A 24,317-nucleotide genomic window follows, 5' to 3' on the forward strand; every position below is an offset into this window, starting at 1 on the left:
GGGGTAAGTGGGAAGGTGTTTGGGGGAGTTTGGGGGTTTGGGAGGGAGGTTGGGGAGATTGGGGCAGCTGTGAGGGGTTTTGGGGAATCGTCGGGGATGTGGGAAGGAACTGGGAGAGAGTTTGGGGGCATACTCAAGGGGAAGGGGGCAACTAGGAGAGGGTTTGAAAGGTCCTGGGAGGGCTGGAGGTAACTGGGAGGGGTTTGGGGGCATCTTGAGGGTTTTTGTGGGTCTGGGAGGCAGTCTGGGGGCCTCGGAGGGTTTAAGGGGAAGTTGGGAGTGTCCTGTGGGACCGGGATGGGATTTGAGGGTTCCTGGAGGGGCTGGGAGGGCTTTATGCCTTTATACTGCGGGCATTGTCTAGTATTGATGGGGGTAATCCGTGAGTTGACTGTTTCATAATCATCCAAATTTTAACAAGACTTTGAAGGTGGTCAACCTCAGTTTGAAGCAGCTCATTTTTAGCAACAAATTTATCCGATTTTTCTCCTGTTTCCCTCTCAAAGGCTAACGATGACTTCAACACCACATTTTCTGATTTCAAAACAGTAGACTCAACATCAGAAATCCATTCATGACTTCCCTGTCATCACTCCATCCGAATGTCTGTGCACTCACTGTGGTCTGAGAGAAACCTGCCTGTTTGCAGCGCACTGACTGGGCAACTTTTCTTTTTGAAGGTGGAAAAGAGCAGATAAAGAAAAAACAGATGGGTCCAGCAGAAGTGATGCTGCTTCTGTCAAAAGCAGAGCAGAGGCCGAAAGCACTTTAGGAAGTTGCTTACAGAAGCACTTGTGCATTCCAAGTTACAGCTCAGGAATCTCAGTGACTTGTCCAACATGGGAGCTCCTTTTCCATTTCTCAACCCCCAGATTCCTCAGGAGTAGGAAACTGAAAACACTGACTCAGAAAAGCTCCATTCCTTCCTAATAATTGTGCTTTGTCCTTCCCATTTGACAGTGCTCTTGGAAATGTGCTGGTGTGATCTGGATCTGGGAGCAGCCCTGACCTCCCACAGCCCTGACCACACACACCTCATGCAACAGCAGGAAGAACCTGCCTGGCTCCTGCTGGGGTTCTCACCACCCACCGACAGCTTCTCCCTGCAGAGGGGTGGGCAATTACCCAGGCAGGATGAGACCTGACCCCAGCAGGCAGCAAAGTCCCTGCCCTGGCACAAAGAACCCCGGAGCACAGGGACCCTGCTCTGCAGGACAGCCCCGGGCATCCCTGGCTGCACCCCCACCTTCCCACCCCGCAGCCATCCCTGGGAGAAAGAGCCCACCTGCGCTGTCCCTCTGACGGTGCTGCAGGGAAGGCCTGCCCTGGAGAACATCCTCCTCCAGCGCAACAGAGAAACTGGGAGAGTCCTGACAGATGTGCAAGGCTGTGGGATGTGGTAGCTTTAGGAGATTCCTCCAGGAACACAAGCGACATTGCCCTGCACCTGTAGACTCACTCTGCAGAGGAGTGTGAAGTTGTGTCCCCAAGTTGTGTCTCAGCTGAACACCTCCCATCTTTCTGCTGCCTTTAACCTCCCTTTGCCTTTCTTCTCTTCTCTCGTGCCTACAGGTAGTGCCCTCGGCCCTGCTGGGCTGTGCAGAGGAGCTGCTCCTGGGCAGAGCTGTCTCTCTGCAGTGCTGCCCGCTTGCCAGGATTTCCCTGTGTACCAGGAGCCCGGCCCAGCTGAGCAGCACAGCAAGAGCCAAAGGCAGCCCTTTCTCTGCCCCTCTGCGTTCCCCGCAGGTGTCCCTGGGGCTCCAGGGGAACCTGCTGTGGAACAGACTGAAGGAAACAATGATGTTCCCTCTTCTCACCTCTTCAGTGACACTTCTTTCCAGCAGTGACATTTCTCCTCTTAGAAAATTACCAGGGTATGATGATCACCTTTTCTAGTTTCATCATTACACAGGACACCAGGAGGGTGACAGCAAAGGATCTGGTAACTCCCTGGCACAGCGGGGGTTTTCCTGGAGTCACACAGAGAAATGTGTCAGGGCTCTGAGAGGTGTCCAACCCTGAGCTGGACTGATGCACACACGGGGGTGTTCAGAGACACGAGTCCTTCCTGGCACACACAGAGGCAGTTCATTGCAGCAGGGGCAGTGTCTCCCTGGGCTCCTGCTACCACTCCCAGAGCCTGGAGCCACCTCAGCCCTGTAATGCTCCCACCCTGCCCACTCCTACACTTCAGATGAACATTGGGGTTTTCTAGTCACTGGAACTGCCCAGACCAGCCCCTCCCTGGTCCTCCCATCTCCCTGCCCCACCCCAGCCCAGCAGAGCAACACAGTCGTTTCTGGTCCTGCAGCAAGAAAGGGAGGCAATAGAGGACAGGGACAGTGACTGCATGTCTGGACTGCTCAGGAGATCATCAGCTCAGGCGGCAGCTCCTGCAGCCCCAGGGCCAGACCCGCTTCCCAGTGGCCCAGGCAGCTGCTGCCACGTGGGCACAAGCTCTGCTGCCCAGGAGGGTCCTGTAGTGAAGGACTTTGCAGATGGCCACGTAGCAGTCATAGGACATGATGTTGAGAAGGGCAAGCTCCGCTGTGATCAAGAAGAAAAGCAAAAAACACCTATGCAGCTCATCCTGAATAGGACATGCCCCTGGTGTTCCAGAGGGAATTGGCCATGGTTTTGGGGAGAGTGGTGCAGATGCAGCCCAGGTGTGTGAGGGAGAGGTGGAGCAGGAAGAAGTCCCTGGGGGGTGTGCAGGTGGTGGTGGCAGGCTACGGCGCTGAGGATGAGGCCGTTGCCCAGGAGGGCAGCCAGGGAGATGCCCAGGAAGAAGCAGAAGTGCAAGAGCTGCAGCCAGGAGGAGGAAGTGGGGGATGGAGCTGTGTGGGAGGCGTGTCTGGATGCACAGGGGATGTGCCAGGGCGATGGGCCCGAGGGGACATGCGCAGTCACATATAACTCTATTGGCTGAAGAAGTCACATGGTACGCAGGGATTTAAGAGTGGGAATTTTGAATAAACTTCTCTTTGTCTCACCACCGCACGAGGAGCATCATTCATTCCTTGTTATACAAGGGTCGCCTGCTACATGTGGGGCCCGAACAGGGACATCTTTAGCTTATATTAAGTGAGATATCTATCCTGGATCAGGAGATCAACTGGTGTCTCCGGGACTGTCTTAATTTTCGGAGACGGGAGACTTCACCAGAAAAAACCCTGACGTCAATAAACCCCGTGCTCTTAGTGGCTTCTAAGAGACGGACAGTTAGTTTAGCAAGCTCAATAATAGTAAGATAGTGCACGGAAGAGAAGAAAGAGTTAAGGAAGAAACCGAGAGGTTAAAGCAGCCACCGGAGAGATCGGAGAGGGTCAACGCAACATCGAAAGTGGTGAGTGACCGGGACGCACCCCGCACGTCTAAGACTGCTCCCTGGGCGAAAGCATGCCTGCAACTCGGAGAACGAGCACCTTAAGATCGTCAGGGAAAGGCCTGTTAGTCCCCTGAGTGTCGGTCATCTGGTAAAGCGACTCTTTGCTACCGACTGTGTGGACCACGTGCAAGAAGCGGCTTGCCGCTGCCGCATCCTAGCAACCCCAACCACCGCTGACCCCTGTGGAGCCCCTGTTCCAGTTTTCTGTCCAGCAGAAACTGGTTGCGGCTCCCCGCCTGCTCACCGCTGCTGACTGACCCTGCGGCGTGCTTAAAAAGCACTGCCAGTAAAAAGCCCCTGCGCCGTATTCAGACCGCGTGGGCTTCACCGAGGCGCCGCGCCGCGCCTTCCGAAACAGGGCGCCCCTGACCCCCGCGCCGCCCAGTGAACCGCGGGAACCCCCGGAGCCGCCGCTGCCACTGCTGCAAACGCCGCGCTCACTGGAGACGGAGCCGGGACCACGCCGAGCCGCTGCCACGTGACTGAGACACCGCCGCCAGCGACGCCACTTCGTTCGCCGCTTTGCAGCCGATCGCCGCAGCCCCAAGCCACCGCCTCTACAGCCAGCCCCCACATCCGTCGCTATAGCTGCCCGTGCCTGCCGCCGCCGCTTGCCGCTTGCCGCCTGCACCGGGACATCAGCCGCCGCCGCCGGGACGCCACAGCCAACCGACAGTGAGCCAACACAAATCAACAAACCGACAGACCCTCTTCAGCAGCGCACCCCAGCAGCGCCGAGACACAAAGGTAACATGGGAAACTTTTTCCCTACCGAAGTATCACGGGACACAGAAGTACTGGCTGCTCTGCTGAATCCTTACTATGTTCAGGTTACAAGGGCTGAATTATCAGAGTTGGTGCGGCTCATTAAAGCAGCCGTACCAGAACTACCTCTAGTTGAAGCCCTCAGCATTCACATATGGGACAAAATAGGCAATCTTATCAAACTCAAGGCTCAGAGAGGGGATTCCCAAGCAAACAATGCTTACCCAGCCTGGCAAGCTATAATGACTGCATTAAGCAGATCCCACCAAAGAACGACGAACACATACACTCCCACTCAGGCTGCAAGCAGCAGCCCCACTTTTACGCGCCGCAGTTTGAACTCACAAAGCTCGGTGGGGGGAGGGGGTGGAGTCGTTCACAATTCAACTCCGGGGAAGGGAACCGGGAGCCCAAGGGACACGGACCGGCGGGAGGGAGCGGGGCCCCAGATGCGAGGTTCCAGTCAGTGGGACAGCAGCAGGGGGTCCCGTGACGGGAGTGGGGGGGCTAGCCCAGCTTACTCGCCAACCTATCCCGCGCATGAATGCCGAGTACGCGCCCAGGAGCGGGCACCACCATCTTGCCTGCCACGCGGTTCGGACACCGACCCGTCCTTCCCCGCCCCCGCACCGTACTCCCCAACCACCACCACCACCCACCCACAGACAGCCGCTTTCGCCGGAGCTGCGGGGGGGGGGGGAATGGGAGGAATGGGGGGAGGAGGAGGGGATTTCGGGATAGCTCCGCCGGCAAGGGATGAAGCAACATACCGAGAAGGTACAATTGATAGGTGGGCTTTATGCAGAGAAGAGGCATTGCGTACTGGGGACTTACAAGTTATACAAGCATGTCCAGTAATTATCGGTCCATGTCAAAGCCGCAGGTTCCAACCATTACCACATGAACTAACCAAAGAACTAAGACAGTTAATGAGAGAAACTGGTGTATCATCCCCTAACACGCTTGCATTTTTAGAGTCACTAAGTTCCACATACATCTTCATGCCTCATGACTGGAGAACCTTGTTACAAATAAACCTTTCTAACACACAATACAATGTATTGCTGAACGATTTTAGAGAAATCTGTTCTGCTTACGCTAATGACCCGCAAGCAGGGGTATCAGCACACCAACTCACAGGGGATGGGAACTATTGTTCCATAGACGCTCAAACCGGTTACAATAGAGAGGTATACGAGGTAATAGCAAAACATGCCATGCGGGCAATAAGAAAATTACCTACATCAGACAGAGATGCAAACTTGTCATTTACCAAAATAATACAGGGCCCAACAGAACCTTACACAAAATTCCTAGATCGGCTGCAATCTGCTCTGGATAGGCAGATTGAAAATGAGGAAGCCAGGGAAATCCTTAGTAGAAGACTGGCTTTCGAAAATGCTAATGTGGATTGTAAAAGAGTTCTGCAAACCCTTCCTAAGAGGGAAACTTGCAGTATCTCAGAATTAGTTCGTGCCTGCCAAGAAGTGGGTTCTTTAACACATCAATCAGATTTGCTAGCAGTAGCACTGAGTACTCAGTTAAGGACACAGCAGGGGGCCAGACCCAAAGATGGTTGTTTCATTTGTGGGGCCCCTGACCATTTCAAAGGGACTGCCCTCAGAAACCTCTAGCATTGGCACCTCGAAAGCAACCCAAAGCAAGGAGGATGCCAAAAAACTGGAGGCGAGGGGCGCTGTCGCACGCCCCGGTACAGCAATCACATGCGACACAGGGGAACAGGCTGGCGATTTGTGCCCCCCCAGCTCAGCCAGCGCTCTGTGCCCCTGCACCCCAGCCAGCGATCTGTGCCCCGCCACATCAGCCAGCGTTGGGCTGGACTTATCCAACAGGGACACAGTCCTCATAACTTCCACTGAGGTGGTGCTAATCCCGACTGGACATCGGGGTCCCCTTAATCCAGGGGTACATGCACTGCTGATTGGAAGGTCCTCTACCACCAGAATGGGTTTGTTTGTGCTGCCAGGTGTAATAGACTCGGATTCTCATAGCGACATTCTGATAATGGCATGGACCCCTTCACCCCCCTGCTTCATCCCAAAAGGACAGAAGCTTGCTCAGTTAATCCCCTTCTACAGTACGTCGCCTGCAGGGGAGGGGGGGAGGGAGCGGGGTTCAGGGCCCTTTGGCAGCACGGGACAACCACAGGTTTACTGGGCAGCAACCATCACAGCAGCACAGCCGCTCATGACGTGCCAGGTTAATGGGCACTGATTTACAGGCCTTTTGGATTCGGGAGCCGATGTTTCCATCATAAAGGACTCCGAATGGCCACTTGACTGGCCTACTGTTTGCCCAGCTGCAACCATTCAAGGGGTGGGAGGCACACAAAGACCCAGACAGAGTGCTCAAGTACTCACTGTCTTGGGACCAGAGGGGCAAGTAGCAAAGGTAGCTCCATTCATAGCCCCGATCCCTTGCTCTCTGTGGGGACGTGATATACTTTCACAGTTTGGCACAGTAATGCAAATTCCTCCTGCAAGCAACCAGGTTTTTCAATAGGGGCCATTGGTCAGCCGTCCCAAGCACCGATTAAGCTGGTCTGGAAAAGTGACCAGCCGGTCTGGGTAGACCAATGGCCCATGAAAAAAGAAAGGCTTGAACATTTAAAGATGTTTGTAGAGGAACAATTGGAAGCAGGACACATTGTGCCAACAAATAGTCCCTGGAACACTCCTGTATTTTGCATTCCCAAAAAAACTGGCAAATGGAGGATGATTCAGGATCTCAGAGCAGTAAATGCAGTCATTGAGTCTATGGGGGCATTGCAACCAGGATTACCCTCACCTGCTATGCTCCCAGCGAACTGGCCTCTGACAATAATTGATTTAAAGGACTGCTTTTTCACCATATTCCTGCACCCCGAGGATGCCCCAAGGTTTGCATTTTCTATTCCAGCATTAAACAACTCACAGTCTATGCAAAGGTATCACTGGGTTGTTCTCCCTCAGGGGATGAAGAACAGTCCAACCATATGCCAAACAGTAGTTGCAAATGCTATTCAACCCGTCAGAAAACGTTTTCCCTCTGCAATAATCTACCAATACATGGATGATATTTTAATAAGCATGGCCACAGAAAATGAACTGCAAATTGTTGTTACTGCTTTAACTGATGCTGTCCAAGAAGCAGGCTTACAGGTTGCAGAAGAGAAAATCCAGCGATCGCAGCCCTGGAGCTATCTTGGATGGAGAATCACGCAACAACAGATTTCCCCACAGCCGCTGCAGCTCGAGGTAAAAGACACTTTAACCTTACATGAGTTGCAAAAACTCCTGGGAGCTATTAATTGGTTAAGGCCTGTTCTAGGCTTAACCACAGAGGAGCTACACCCTCTCTTTGTGTTACTAAAGGAGGACTCTGATCTGACGTCTAATAGGGCTCTGACAGCAGAGGCCAAACAGGCGTTAGACATCTGTGCCAAGGCGATCGAATCTAGGCAGAGCAGAAGGAGAGATCCTGAACTGCAAATCTGCCTGGTCTTAATTCCCAGCAGGTACCAACCATTTGCAGTCTTATTCCAGTGGGACCAGACTGAAAAGGACCCACTGCTGGTTCTAGAATGGCTATTTCTGCCCCACACCCCACCTAAAACTGTATGGACAATTAATGAAATGTTTGCTAAGCTTGTTATTAAAGGCAGAGTTCGATTACAGGAACTAGATGGAAGGGATCCAGCGGTCATCTACATTCCAGCCACGAAGGACAATTTAGCTTGGATGCTAGCTGAGGACACCGAGTTCCAAGCTGCCTTAGCAGGTTTTGATGGTAACATTTCAGTTAATCTCCCTAAGCACAAACTTTGGGCAGAAATCGGTAATTTGCCTTTAAGAACCACGACTAGATGCAGAAGTGAGCCAGTAAAAGGCCTCACAGTTTTTACAGATGCATCTGGGCGATCACAGAAAGCTGCAGTGACTTGGATAAATCCTGATACCGGACAATGGGAACAAAAAGTACAGACCATGAACCAATGTTCTATGCAGGTTCTGGAACTGGCTGCCATTCGTATTGCCTTGGAAAAGTTTTCTGAACAACCTGTTAATATTGTCACTGATTCTTGTTATGCTGCAGGGCTAGTTTCACGTCTAGAATGTTCATTTCTTCGGGATGTTTCTAACCCTCATTTGTTGTTTGAAATGCGTTGTATTTGGTTCCTTGTCAATCACAGAAGGTTTGATTTTTATATAATGCACATCAGGTCTCACACTGACATGCCAGGGCCAATAGCTGAAGGGAACCGAGAAGCTGACAAAGCAGCAATGTTCAACACAGTACCTAGGACCCTTGAGCAAGCAAAATTGTCCCATTCATTTTTCCACCAGAATGCACGCTCTCTAAAGAGACAATTCAAAATTACTATCAATCAGGCCCGAGATATCATATTGACTTGTCCAGACTGTCAAAAAATTACCCCCATGCCATCTCAGGAAGGTGCTAACCCCAGAGGGTTAATATCCAATCAGATATGGTAAACAGATTTTACACACATCCCAGAATTTGGCCCCTTGAAATATGTACATGTAACTGTAGACACACATTCACAGTACATCACTGCTACAGCACACACAGGTGAGAAAGCCAAGGATGTAATAAGACACTGGCTAAGCTGTTTTGCTACCCTTGGCACTCCACAACAGATTAAGACAGATAACGGACCAGCATACGTCTCTGAAAAGGTAAGGAATTTCCTATCAGAATGGGGAATTTCACATATTACAGGAATTCCACACTCACCTACGGGACAAGCAATTGTAGAAAGGGCACACCGCACACTGAAAGAGATGCTAATAAAACAAAGAGGGGGGGAGAAGCTATACAGTCCGCAAGAACGTTTGTGGAAAGCCACATATGTTATCAATTTTTTAAATTGTGACAGTGCTGAAAGAAGCAGATATGAGAAGCAGCACAAATCTCAGGCGTTTGCCTCTCCCAGGCCATTAGTCATGGTAAAAGATTTGATCTCGGGACAATGGACAGGACCTTTAGATCTTCTGACTTGGGGGAGAGGTTACGCTTGTGTGGCAACAGGAAAAGAACTGAAGTGGATTCCCTCCAGGTGTGTAAAGCCCTATTTGGATACACAATCACAGCTGCAGGAACCAGATAACTCAGGAGTTTAAAAACAGTTATGTTATGTTTCAGTTTATATTAATGACCAATGTGGTGACAAGCAAACTGCAAATATTGGGGTGCGTATGTGTATGCGTGAATGATGACGGCCGTCGTGTGTGAGATGAGTGAATGAATAAGAGAGTTGTGTAACTGGAAAACATAAAAACACAGAATACCTCACAAGACCACATTACCTACACCACAAGGTCACCTTGAAAGAATTGAGTTTTGATATGCTTACCCTGTTTCTTGAATAAAGTTTGAAATCCCCAGTTATTAAAAAACCCTCAGATTAATAAAAGTTATAGTTTACACACAGTTGGGCTAAAGGCCCCAAGTTAATAAAATAATTATCCAAGTTGCACTACCCTATAGGAATATAAGGTTTTAAAAGGTTTATATTAGAGTTAAGAAGCTAAGCGAAGCAATGCGCTGGGTCGCTGCGAAGCTTGGTGGTTTACAATGTTCTGGTTGTTTGCACTGTTTTTTGCACTGCTTTTTGTGACTTCTTTAAGATATTAGAGAGAAGGGATATGTGGGAGGCGTGTCTGGATGCACAGGGGATGTGCGTGGGCGATGGGCCCGAGGGGACATGCGCAGTCACATATAACTCTATTGGCTGAAGAAGTCACATGGTACGCAGGGATTTAAGAGTGGGAATTTTGAATAAACTTCTCTTTGTCTCACCACCGCACGAGGAGCATCATTCATTCCTTGTTATACAAGGGTCACCTGCTGCTGTTGGACATGAGCTTCCTCCGGGCATCAGGAAATGTCCAAGGAGGAAAAGGCAGTGAAAACTTTGGGACAGGTTTCCTAGATCAAACCCATGAATTCCTCTGAGCATCTACCCTCATCCCAAGTATCTGCAGTCACACATATATAGATTCTGGACTGTAGAAGACAGGCTTCGCATGACTTTAAGATGATTTCTTCTCAATTTTTTGATTTATTTTTCTACTGCCAGGTCTGAGAGGGGCATTGTGGAACCAAAGGAACCCTGAGACATTTCAGAATCCCACATGTGTTGGGTCTGTCTGAGCTGGAGTTCATTTTCTCACTGCAGGCATCACAGTGCTGTGCTTTGCATTGGGAGCTACAAAGGGGTTAATCACACCAGTGCTTTGGCAACTGCTGAGCAGGGTTGGTGCAGCATCTGCATTGTCGGCTTCGTCCCCCGAATCAGGGGCAAGATCATGGGAGGCGATACAGACAGGTCAGTTGAGCCAAATGGACCAAAGGGACATTGCAGAATATATGGCGTCAGCTCAGCTAAAAGAGCTCAGGAAAGGAACAGGAAAGGGGGAAAATCCATTTTTTTACAATACATGCCTTCTGAGCGGCTTCTCTGTGTGGTGAAGCCCTGCTTCCCATGAAGTGGTCAGGTATCGCTGCTGACAGGAAGTAGAGAGAAAATCTTTTTATTTCTCATCTATCGCACACCTAGGATGAATAACTATTATTCTCAACTATAACCCCAATCTGACTTTAATTACGTTCTATCTATATACTGTAACAACTTCCGCCATCTTCTTCATCCTTAACACAACCAATACCCTAAAACTATCCACTGTTATATCCACATGAACCAAAATTCCATCACTAACCACAATCCTTCTGCTCACTCTCCTCTCCCTTGCAGGTCTTCCTCCCCTAACGGGATTCCTACCCAAATGGTTAATTATTCAAGAGCTCACAAAACAAGAACTAACAGTAGTAGCCACAGCTATTACCCTACTCTCTTTACTTGGACTTTTCTTCTACCTACGACTGGCCTACTGTGCAACCATCACACTACCCCCAAACTTCACTAACTACATAAAACAATGACAAACTAACAAACCAACTAACACCCTAACCACAACCTTTACCTCCTTATCAATTATACTCCTACCACTATCTCCCATAGTACTCGCAATCCCTTAGAAACTTAGGTTATTTAAACCGAAGGCCTTCAAAGCCTTAAACAAGGGCTAATCCCTCTTAGTTTCTGTTAAGGTACACAGGATACTAACCTGCATCTCCTGAATGCAACTCAGATGCTTTAATTAAGCTAGAACCTCCCCCTAGACAGATGGGCTTTGATCCCATAAAATTTTAGTTAATGCCCCAACCAACAGGCTTCTGTCTACTAGATCCCGGCGCATGTTTAATGCACATCAATGAGCTTGCAACTCAACAGGAACTTCACTACAGAATCGATAAGAAGAGGAATCAAACCTCTGTAAAAAGGACTACAGCCTAACGCTTCTACACTCAGTCATCTTACCTATGACTTTCATCAACCGTTGACTATTTTCCACTAACCACAAAGATATTGGCACACTTTACCTTATTTTTGGCACATGAGCTGGTATAATCGGCACAGCCCTTAGTCTCCTCATTCGAGCAGAACTAGGACAGCCAGGCACCCTTTTAGGCGATGACCAAATTTACAATGTAATCGTCACCGCACAGGCCTTCGTTATAATTTTCTTTATAGTAATACCTATTATAATCGGAGGGTTTGGTAACTGATTAGTACCATTAATAATTGGTGCCCCCGACATAGCATTTCCACGAATAAATAACATGAGCTTCTGACTACTTCCTCCATCCTTCCTACTTCTCCTAGCATCTTCTACAGTAGAAGCCGGGGCCAGAAAAGGATGAACAGTATACTCACCCCTAGCCGGAAATCTAGCCCACGCCGGTGCATCAGTAGACCTTGCCATCTTCTCCCTTCACCTGGCAGGTGTCTCATCCATCCTTGGGGCAATCAACTTTATCACCACAGCAATCAATATAAAACCACCTGCTCTCTCACAATACCAAACCCCTCTATTCGTTTGATCCGTCCTCATTACTGCAGTTCTACTTCTCCTCTCCCTACCAGTCCTCGCTGCTGGCATTACAATGCTTCTAACAGATCGAAACCTAAACACTACATTCTTTGACCCCGCAGGAGGCGGAGACCCAATTTTATATCAACACTTATTCTGATTTTTTGGCCATCCAGAAGTCTACATCCTTATCCTACCAGGATTCGGAATTATTTCCCATGTTGTAGCCTACTACGCCGGTAAAAAAGAACCCTTTGGCTACATAGGCATGGTCTGAGCCATATTATCCATTGCTTTCTTGGGCTTTATCGTATGAGCTCACCACATATTTACAGTTGGAATGGACGTAGATACCCGAGCTTACTTCACATCCGCCACCATAATTATTGCAATCCCCACTGGCATTAAAGTCTTCAGCTGACTAGCAACCCTACACGGTGGAACAATCAAATGAGACCCGCCCATACTATGAGCCCTAGGCTTTATTTTCCTCTTCACCATTGATGGACTAACAGGTATCGTTCTAGCAAAGACAGTTGATTTCAGCTCAACAAACCACAGTCCTACCCTGTGACTTTCTCAATGACCTTTCTGCATTTAAGCTTCTACTCTGCCTTCACCCTAAGTAGTCTAGGACTAGCCTTTCACTGAATACACCGAATTTCTGCCCTGCTATGCTTAGAAAGTATAATACTATCAATATACATTGCCCTCTCCATATGACCTATTCAAACCCAAACAACATCCCCCACCTTAATACCCATTCTTATGTTAGCATTCTCAGCCTGTGAAGCAGGCGCCGGTCTAGCAGTCCTAGTAGCTTCCACCCGAACTCACGGATCGGATCATTTACACAATCTAAACCTTCTACAATGTTAAAAATTATTCTCCCTACAATCATATTACTCCCCATAACCCTCCTATCTCCTCCAAAATTCCTATGACTCAATGTCACCTTGCACAGCCTCTTAATTGCAACCGTTAGCTTACAATGACTTCCTTCATCCTATTACCCTAGCAAAAACCTATCACCATGACTTGGAACTGATCAAATTTCACCCCCCTTATTAGTTCTATCTTGTTGACTTCTACCTCTTATAATCCTGGCAAGCCAAAATCACCTTCAACAAGAACCTCCCACACGAAAATATATTTTTACCATAACCATAATCCTCACCCAACCATTCATTATCTTGGCCTTCTCAGCCTTAGAACTGATATTATTTTATATCGCATTCGAAGCTACCCTAATCCCTACCCTAATTCTAATCACACGATGGGGTAGCCAACCAGAACGTTTAAGTGCTGGAATCTACCTCTTATTTTAGACACTAATTAGTTCTCTTCCCCTATTAGTAGTGATCCTCTATCTTCACACTCAAACAGGAACTATACACATCACTATAATAAAACTTTCACGCTCATCTCTTACAAACTCCTGAACAGGCCTCATATCAAGTCTAGCCCTATTGCTCGCTTTCATAGTGAAAGCTCCCCTTTACGGACTACACCTATGACTCCCAAAAGCCCACGTAGAGGCACCAATCGCAGGATCCATACTCCTAGCTGCGCTCCTCCTCAAACTTGGGGGATACGGCATTATGCGTACCTCAATAATTACAAACTCCCCATTAGACTACCTCTACTACCCATTTTTAACCCTAGCCTTATGAGGGGCACTAATGACAAGCTCCATCTGCCTACGCCAAATCGACCTTAAGTCATTAATCGCCTACTCCTCAGTAAGCCACATAGGTCTAGTCATTGCCGCAACAATAATCCAAACCCACTGATCCTTTTCAGGGGCCATAATCCTAATGATTTCACATGGACTCACCTCTTCCATACTATTTTGCCTAGCTAATACAAACTATGAACGCATACATAGTCGTACTCTCCTTCTAACACGAGGCCTACAACCCCTTTTACCTCTAACAGGAATCTGATGGCTCCTAGCCAACCTAACAAACATAGCCCTTCCTCCTACCACTAACCTGATAGCTGAATTAACTATCACAATTGCACTCTTCAACTGATCTACCTTCACCATTATCCTAACCAGAGTCGCAACTCTACTAACTGCAGCCTATACCCTCTACATACTCCTTATAACCCAACGAGGTCCAACTCCAACCTATATTACAACCACCCAAAATTCAAATACACGAGAACATCTCCTTATAACACTTCATATCCTACCCTCCCTCCTCCTCATCCTAAAACCAGAGCTAATCTCAGGAATTCCCACATGCAAGCATAGTTTTAAAACAAACATTAGACTGTGATCCTAAAAATAGAAGTTAAACTCTTCTTGCCTGCCGAGGGGAGGTTTAACCAACAAGAACTGCTAACTCTTGCATCTGAGCCTAAGACCTCAGCCCCCTTACTTTTAAAGGATAATAGCAATCCACTGGTCTTAGGAGCCATTCATCTTGGTGCAAGTCCAAGTAAAAGTAATGGACTTCCCATTAATCCTCAACACCTCCATATTCTTGACCCTGACTACCCTCTCTATACCCATCCTACTCCCCCTCCTATCCAAAAACTATCTAAACTCTCCAACAACCATCATACACACTGTTAAAACTTCCTTCATAGTTAGTTTAATTCCCATAATCCTCTCCATCTACTTAAATATGGAAAATACCACTTTCTATTCAGAATGAAAATTTATTGCGAACTTCAAAATCCCTTTTAGCCTTAAAATAGACCAATACTCCTTAACGTTTTTTCCTATTGCACTATTTCTAACATGATCTATTCTTCAATTTATAACATGATATATAGCCTCAGAACCCCACACCACAAAATTCTCTCTTTACCTTCTAATCTTTCTCATTGCAATACTCATCTTAATCATCACTAATAACATATTCCTCTTATTTATCGGCTGAGAGGGAGTCGGAATTATATCCTTCCTCCTGATTGGATGGTGACACGGTCGAGCAGAAGCCAACACCGCTGCACTTCAAGTCGTACTTTACAACCGTATTGGGGATATTGGACTAATCCTCTACATAGCATGACTAACATCCTCAATAAACACTTGAGAAATTCAACAGCAATCCTCCCCAAACCAAATATCCCTTCTCCCTCTCTTAGGGCTCATCCTAGCCGCCACAGGTAAATCCGCCCAATTTGGCCTGCATCCATGACTCCCAGCAGCTATAGAAGGACCAACCCCTGTATCTGCCCTACTCCATTCCAGCACAATAGTAGTTGCCGGAATCTTTCTACTTATTCGCACTCACCACATATTATGTAACAACCAAATTGCCCTAACTATGTGCCTTTGTATAGGTGCCCTATCCACCCTATTTGCTGCTACATGCGCTCTTACCCAAAACGACATCAAAAAAATTATTGCTTTCTCTACATCCAGCCAACTAGGACTAATAATAGTCACTATTGGCCTAAATCTACCTCAACTAGCCTTCCTACACATCTCTACGCATGCATTCTTTAAAGCCATACTCTTCCTTTGCTCTGGGTCTATCATTCACAGCCTTAACGGTGAACAAGACATTCGAAAAATAGGAGGATTACAGAAACTACTCCCTACAACTACCTCATGCCTGACAATCGGAAATTTAGCTCTCATAGGAACACCATTTTTAGCAGGGTTTTACTCAAAAGATCTCATTATCCAAAGTCTTAACACCTCCTATCTAAACACCTGAGCACTCCTCCTAACCCTCGTAGCTACAGCTTTTACTGCAACTTACAGCCTACGTATAGCCCTACTAGTACAAACTGACTACACCCGGATTCCCTCCATTACTCCCATCAATGAAAACAACCCAGCAGTCACAAACCCAATTACTCGTCTCACTCTCGGAAGTATTATAGCTGGTCTATTAATTACCTCTTATATCTCCCCTACAAAAACCCCTCCTATAACCATACCACTGGTCACAAAAACCACTGCTATCATTATTACAACATTAGGCATCATTCTGGCATTAGAACTATCAAAACTCACACATACCTTCTCTGCCCCCAAACAAAATATCACTATAAACTTCTCCAGCACTCTAGGATATTTTAACCCCCTTATACACCGCCTCAGCTCTACTAAACTCCTAAACAACGGCCAGAACATTGCATCCCATTTAATCGACCTATCCTGATATAAAAAAATAGGCCCAGAAGGACTAGCGACCCTTCAACTCAAAGTATCCAAAATCTCAACTACTCTACACTCCGGACTAATCAAAACCTATCTAGGATCCTTCGCTCTATCTATCTTAATTATAATCTTATTTACACAGAACTAAGAATTAATGGCCCCTAACTTACGAAAGCATCACCCCCTTCTAAAAATAATCAACAATTCTTTAATTGACCTCCCAACACCACCAAACATTTCCGCCTGATGAAACTTTGGATCTCTTCTTGGCATCTGTCTAACAATCCAAATCACCACTGGCCTCCTACTAGCAATACATTATACAGCGGATATCACCCTGGCATTCACGTCCGTCGCACATACATGCCGAAATGTTCAATTCGGCTGACTAATCCGAAACCTCCATGCAAACGGCGCCTCCTTCTTCTTCATATGCATTTACCTACACATTGGACGAGGATTCTACTATGGTTCCTACCTATATAAAGAAACCTGAAACACAGGAGTTAGTCTCCTCTTAACTCTAATAGCAACTGCCTTCGTAGGATATGTCCTCCCATGAGGCCAAATATCATTCTGAGGCGCTACAGTAATTACTAACCTATTCTCAGCAATTCCTTACATTGGCCAAACACTTGTAGAATGAGCTTGAGGAGGATTCTCAGTTGACAACCCTACACTTACCCGGTTCTTTGCCCTCCACTTCCTCCTCCCATTCTTAATTGCAGGTCTCACCCTCATCCACTTAACTTTCTTACACGAAACAGGCTCAAACAACCCCCTAGGTATTTATTCAGACTGCGACAAAATCCCATTTCACCCCTATTTCTCAATAAAAGATATTCTAGGCCTTTTGTTCCTCCTCATTCCTCTAATAACACTTGCCATATTCTCACCCAACCTCTTAGGAGATCCAGAAAATTTTACACCTGCAAATCCATTAGTAACACCTCCCCACATTAAACCTGAGTGGTACTTCCTATTTGCATATGCCATCCTACGATCAATCCCCAACAAATTAGGAGGAGTCCTAGCCCTAGCCGCCTCCGTCTTAATTCTATTTCTAGCCCCATTCCTCCACATGTCAAAGCAACGAACTATAACCTTCCGACCTCTCTCCCAACTTCTATTCTGAATCCTAGTAACAAATCTTTTAATCCTTACATGAATCGGTAGCCAACCAGTCGAACATCCATTTATTATCATCGGACAACTCGCCTCAACTACCTACTTCACAATCATTCTCATCTTATTCCCCATTACTAGTCTCCTGGAAAATAAGATACTCAACCTCTAACCACTCTAATAGTTTATAAAAAACGTTGGTCTTGTAAACCAAAGACTGAAGGCCGCCCCCTTCTTGAAGTTTTCTAAAAAATATCCAAGCACCCCCCAACTTTCCAATCAACACGTACATCAAGGGGAGGGGCCCCCCCCTCCCCCATACCCTACGGTATGTATTACTTTGCATAGCATCCTCCACCACATTAGACATAACATGCATGTAGGAAAATCTGACATACTATTATTGCAAAAACCATCCAAATTTCCATACTATCTCCCATACAATCCAAAACTTGTCATTCACAGATCTAGGCACATTCCCACACAAGGACATAACATGTCATGTTCTAGGAATAATCCCGCCAAACAAACTAAAACCTAAACCTGCTAATTTTCGCATAAAATCCTTCTCAATGCGAGGAACGTCACAGAACCTAGAATCCATGGTCCATGGACCACTCACCACTTAACCTTGCTCTATGTACCAACCAAGAAGTGCTGGGTTATTTATTAGTCGTACTCCTCACGAGAAACCAGCAACCCGGCGTTAGTAATGTTTATCATGTCCAGCTTCAGGTGTATTCTTTCCCTCTCCACCAATAACCCACTCTCATAACTTGCTCTTTGTCGCCTCTGGTTCCTCGGTCAGGGCCATAACTTGCTTAATTTTCCTAAACTTGCGCTCCGTTACTAATGGTTGGGGATGCTCGGCCAACCTGGACCTCGTGATCGCGGCATTTTCTCTCTTCTAAACTTTTGGTTTCAAGTGTTATTCGGTCTCATAATGTTGCACTGATGCACTGTCACGTGCTGTTAGCTTGGTTTTTCCATTACGTCTCTCATCAAGTTGCAATTTAATTAATGCACGCCAGACATATTTTTTGTCGTAATTTCACAAAAAATTACAAAAATTTTGTCATTTTTTGCAATGATCTAGGGACTTTCCCTCTATTCATCATTAATTTTTGTTTTTAAATTTTTTAGCAAAAATTTCAAATTTTACAAACTTTCCATTCCCCTAATTTTCCAATTAAGACATTTGCATCATCAATTTGTTAAATTTTTTTAACACACTTTTTAATCTACCCCATCATTTCCTTTCATCATTCATTTGTTCATTTGTTTGTTTACACTTTAATCTACCCCATCATTTCCTTTCATCATTCATTTGTTCATTTGTTTGTTTACACTTTAATCTACCCCATCATTTCCTTTCATCAGTCATTTGTTCATTTGTTTGTTTACACTTTAATTTACCCCATCATTTCCTTTCACCCTCTTACCTCCCCAAGTAATCGCCCCCACTACTCTAACTAATATTCCACCCACATACACCTTTAACAGTTGGTCCCAAACTTTTTTCCAACCCTTCAGAAAAAAAGGAATCAAACCTTTATCACCAACTCCCAAAGCTGGCATTTTCATTAAACTATTCTCTGAACCACACCTCCTTAAACCGCCCAAATTGCCCCACAAGACAACCCTCATACAAGTTCTAGCACAACAAACAACGTCAGCAACAGACCCCAGCCCGCAATTAAAAATTGTCCCACCCCCCAAGAATAAAACATAGCCGCTCCCTCAAAATCCAACCAAATAGATAAAACACCCCCACTATCCACCGTGTTTATCCCTAACCACTCTAACTCAGATAGCCCTATAATAAACACCCCACCCCCCAACACTAAAACTAACCCAGCACCATACCCAACAACCTGCCAGTCCCCTCAGGTCTCAGGAAATGGATCTGCTGCCAATGAAACCGAATACACAAAAACCACTAACATCCCACCTAAATATACCAGAAATAACACTAGTGATACAAAAGACACCCCCAAACTCATTAACCATCCACACCCTACAGTAGACGCCAACACTAACCCCACTACTGCATAGTATGGAGAAGGATTGGAAGCAACTGCTAGTCCTCCCAAAATAAAACTAACACTTAAAAATAGTATAAAGTACGTCATAACAATTCCTGCTTGGCCTCTATCCAAGACCTTTGGCCTGAAAAACCATCGTTGTAATTTCAACTACAAGAACATAAAACCTTAACAAACCCGCCCACAACACTACAATCCTGCCCCTTTCTACTCTTCTAACTTCTCAACAACACATTTTTGTTATCCACTAGAACTACTTCTCCAACCACTAAACAAATCCTAAATCAATAGCAACTATTACTACAACTAAAACAAGCCCCAATAATAATCACTATGCCTATAACAGCCTTAGTCCTTGTAGCTTACAATAAAGCATAACACTGAAGATGTTAAGACGGCTATTACACATACCCAAGGACAAAAAAGACTTAGTCCTAACCTTACAGTTAGTTCTTGCCAAATATATACATGCAAGTATCCGCATCCCAGTGAAAATGCCCTCAGCACCTTAAAAAGAAAGCAGGAGCAGGCATCAGGCACACCACTCCAATTGTAGCCCAAAACGCCTTGCCTAGCCACGCCCCCACGGGTTTTCAGCAGTAATCAATATTAAGCAATAAGTGTAAACTTGACTTAGTTAAAGCAACTTACCAGGGTTGGTAAATCTTGTGCCAGCCACCGCGGTCACACAAGAAACCCAAATTAACTTTATACGGCGTAAAGAGTGGTTTTTCATTATCACTTCAACTAAGACTGAAATGTAACCAAGCTGTTATAAGCACAAGATGCATCCAATACTCCCATAGAAATGATCTTAGCTTCATGATCAACAAAACTCCACGAAAGCCAGGACACAAACTGGAATTAGATACCCCACTATGCCTGGCCCTAAATCCCGATGCTTTCACCACTTAAGCATCCGCCTGAGAACTACGAGCACAAACGCTTAAAACTCTAAGGACTTGGCGGTGCTCCAAACCCACCTAGAGGAGCCTGTTCTATAACCGATAACCCACGATACACCCAACCATCCCTTGCCAAATCAGCCTATATACCGCCGTCGTCAGCCCACCCCTAAACTGAGGGTTTAACAGTGGGCACAACAGCAACATCCCACTAATAAGACAGGTCAAGGTATAGCATAGAATACCTCACGACAAGGAGTGTGAAATCATTCCTAAAAGGTGGATTTAGCAGTAAAGCAGGATAATAATGCCTCCTTTAAGCTGGCTCTGAAGCACGTACATACCGCCCGTCACCCTCCTCACAAGCTAGGATTAATTTTATTTATAATAAACCCCTAAGCTAGAGATGAGGCAAGTCGTAACAAGGTAAGTGTACCAGAAGGTGCACTTAGTCTACCAAGACGTAGCTATAACTAAAGCATTCAGTTTACACCTGAAAGATATCTGTTCCATATCAGATCGCCTTGAAGCCTAACTCTAGTTCTTCTACCAGATTACATAGAAACTAAGTTAATACTACCCATTAAATCAAAACATTCTCTCACTCAACCTAGTATAGGCGATAGAAAGGTAAACTCAAGACGCAATAGAGATCATGTACCATAAGGGAAGAATGAAATAGTAATGACAACGCAAGCAATAAATAGCAAAGACCAACCCTTGTACCTTTTGCATCATGATTTAGCCAGAACTACCCAAGCAAAACGCCAATTTAAGCTTGCTTCCCCGAAACCCAAGCGAGCTACTTACGAGCAGCTATCTACTGAGCAAACCCGTCTCTGTTGCAAAAGAGTGGGAAGACTCGTTAGTAGTGGTGAAAAGCCAATCGAGCTGGGTGATAGCTGGTTGCCTATGAAATGAATCTTAGTTCCCTCTTAATTCATCTCCCAGGACTACACTCAACCCACATGAAGCAAATTAAGGGCTATTTAAAGGAGGTACAGCTCCTTTAAAAAAGAATACATTCTCCCCTAGCGGATAAATTTAATTACAGCTTAATTGTGGGCCTTCAAGCAACCACCATTAAAGAATGCGTCAAAGCTCCTCACCTAAAAAAATCTAAACTTCCCCATGACTCCCTCTTCCCCAATAGGTCAACTTATATTAAATAAGAGAATTTATGCTAAAATAAATAACTAGGGATCCCCTCTATGGCACAAGCTTACATTACAACATTATTAACAATCCACAGGATATTTTTTAACCTTAACAAGACCTTATACCCAAAACTCTGTTAACCCACCTATGGAGCTCCCCCAAAGACGATTAAAATCTGTAAAAGGAACTAGGCAAATCCAAGGCCCGACTGTTTACCAAAAACATAGCCTTTAGCAAACCAAGTATTAAAGGTGAAGCCTGCCCAGTGACAATTCGTTCAACAGCCGCGGTATCCTAACTGTGCAAAGGTAGCGCAATCAATTGTCCCATAAATCGGGACTGGTATGAACGGCTTAACGAGGTCTTAGCTGTCTCCTACAGATAATCAGTGAAATTGATCTTCCCGTGCAAAAGCAGGAATAACCCCATAAGACAAGAAGACCCTGTGGAACTTTAAAATCTGCTACCACTCCCATAAACAATACTCACCCACAGGGCCTACTCCCCCGGGATTTTGCTGGTGTGCATTTTTTGGTTGGGGTGACCTTGGAGACAAACTTAACCTCCAAATATCAGACAATCCATCTTAACCAAGAACTACCCATCAACGTGCTAATAGTAACCAGACCCAATATAATTGATTAATGAACCTAGCTACCCCAGGGATAACAGCGCAATCTCCTTCAAGAGCCCACATCGACAAGGAGGTTTACGACCTCGATGTTGGATCAGGACATCCTAGTGGTGCAACCGCTATCAAGGGTTCGTTTGTTCAACGATTAACAGTCCTACGTGATCTGAGTTCAGACCGGAGTAATCCAGGTCGGTTTCTATCTATGTTACAACTCCTTCTAGTATGAAAGGATCGAAGAAGTAAGGCCTATGCCACAAGCACGCCTTCACACCCAGTAATGAACCCAACTAAATTACTAAGAGTTCCACCATAACCCCCTCCTAGAAAAGGACCGCTAGCGTGGCAGAGCTTGGCAAATGCAGAAGGCTTAAGCCCTTTACCCAGAGGTTCAAATCCTCTCCCTAGCTCCAACACAAACCACATGACAATTCACTTAACCCTCACTTACTTTATTATATCAATATCCTATGCTCTCTCCATCCTCATCGCCGTAGCATTTCTTACCCTAGTTGAACGTAAGATTCTAAGTTATATGCAAGCCCGAAAAGGGTCTAATATTGTAGGACCATTTGGCCTCTTACAACCTATAGCAGATGGAGTAAAGCTATTCATTAAAGAACCAATTCGTCCATCAGCTTCATCCCCTTACTTATTTATATCTACTCCTATCTTAGCCCTTCTCCTAGCAATTACAATCTGAACACCACTTCCCCTACCCTTTCCCCTTACTGACCTAAACCTTGGCATACTCTTCCTTCTAGCTCTATCTAGCTTGGCAGTCTACTCAATTCTATGATCAGGGTGAGCCTCTAACTCAAAATATGCCTTAATCGGCACCCTCCGAGCAGTCGCACAAACTGTCTCTTACGAAGTTACCCTAGCCATTATTCTCCTATCCCTAATTATCCTTAGTGGTAACTACACCCTCAATACCCTAGCTACAACTCAAGAACCTCTCTACCTCATTTTCTCCTCCTGGTCCTTAGCAATAATATGATATATCTCCACTCTTGCTGAAACAAACCGCGCTCCATTTGACCTGACAGAAGGAGAATCTGAACTAGTCTCAGGGTTCAACGTAGAATATACTGCAGGGCCATTCGCCTTGTTTTTTCTTGCCGAATATGCTAATATTATACTAATAAATGCACTCACAACCATTCTATTCCTAAACCCCAGCTCACTTAATCTCCCTCAAGAACTCATTCCCCCTACTTTAGCTACAAAAACCCTCCTCCTTTCCGCAGGATTCTTATGAATCCGCGCCTCTTACCCTCGATTCCGATATGATCAACTCATAGCTTTGTTTTAAAAAGACTTCTTACCCCTAACATTAGCCTTATGCCTATGGCATACCAGTCTTCCGATCTCCTATGCAGGCCTACCCCCCTACCTAAGACACTCAAGGAAATGTGCCTGAATCCAAAAGGGTTACTATGATAAAGTAAACATAGAGGTATACCAACCTCTCATTTCCTAATTTTAGAAAAGTAGGAATCGAACCTACACTAAAGGAATCCAAATCCTCTATACTCCCTCTATATTATTTTCTAGTAAGGTCAGCTAATTAAGCTATCGGGCCCATACCCCGAAAATGATGGTTTAACTCTACCTTAAACCCCAAACCGTAAACCCTAAAACCTAAACCCTAACCCTTGCTAACCTTAACCCTAACCCTAACATCTCATAGCAGAGGGAGGGAGGGGCCTGATTCCTCATCAGACATATCAACAGTCAAAAGCCTGTTAGCTCAGCTCTTGCCTTTGCAGGGCTTCACACCGTCAGCACTGGAGGGAGGGAGGGGCCCGACTGCTCATCAGAGGTATCATGCAAGTCAAAAGCCTGAAAAGTCTCCTAGAATGCATAAATCATTAACCATTTCAGTCTCTGACAATTGGTCCACACAGTAACTGCAAGCTATGCCCAAAGCCTGTTCCCTAACCTTAGAAGAGAGACTGCAACCCTCGAGATGTTGGAGGCTCGAGGCATGGTCCGTGACACTAATCATGGCTATAACTCATAACTTCTTGGAGTATGGGGTCTTCCTTCCTTCACCCCCGGCAGATCAAGGCCACCACTTCAACTGACAGACATGGAAGCATCGCTGGACCCCACGGACGGTGACTATATACATCTGTCCACTCTCAGCTTTTCTTTCTCTTACTCTCCATTGCTCTTATCCTGCCTTTCTCTCCCCTATGCATTTTCTT

At 45.9% G+C, this 24,317-nt stretch overlaps 2 long non-coding RNA genes across 3 annotated transcripts in view; one reads left to right on the top strand and one right to left on the bottom strand.

Annotated features, from left to right (window-relative positions):
• The window catches only part of LOC127480926 (uncharacterized), a 47,643-nt gene extending 30,138 nt beyond the window's left edge, over positions 1-17,505 (top strand). Inside the window, exon 3 of the long non-coding RNA XR_007908046.1 lies at positions 17,308-17,505. This is a non-coding gene — a long non-coding RNA (uncharacterized LOC127480926). The remainder of the gene's footprint in view (positions 1-17,307) is intronic.
• Positions 1-22,908, bottom strand: part of LOC127480925 (uncharacterized) — a 112,626-nt gene extending 89,718 nt beyond the window's left edge. For both annotated transcript variants that reach the window (XR_007908045.1, XR_007908044.1), the window contains exon 1: positions 22,757-22,908. This is a non-coding gene — a long non-coding RNA (uncharacterized LOC127480925). The remainder of the gene's footprint in view (positions 1-22,756) is intronic.
• Between the last annotated feature and the right edge of the window lie 1,409 nt (positions 22,909-24,317).

The sequence above is a fragment of the Manacus candei genome, unplaced genomic scaffold, assembly GCF_025592945.1.
Source record: "Manacus candei isolate 608988 ecotype Guabito, Panama unplaced genomic scaffold, ASM2559294v1 h1tg000076l, whole genome shotgun sequence".
Lineage (NCBI taxonomy): Eukaryota > Metazoa > Chordata > Aves > Passeriformes > Pipridae > Manacus > Manacus candei.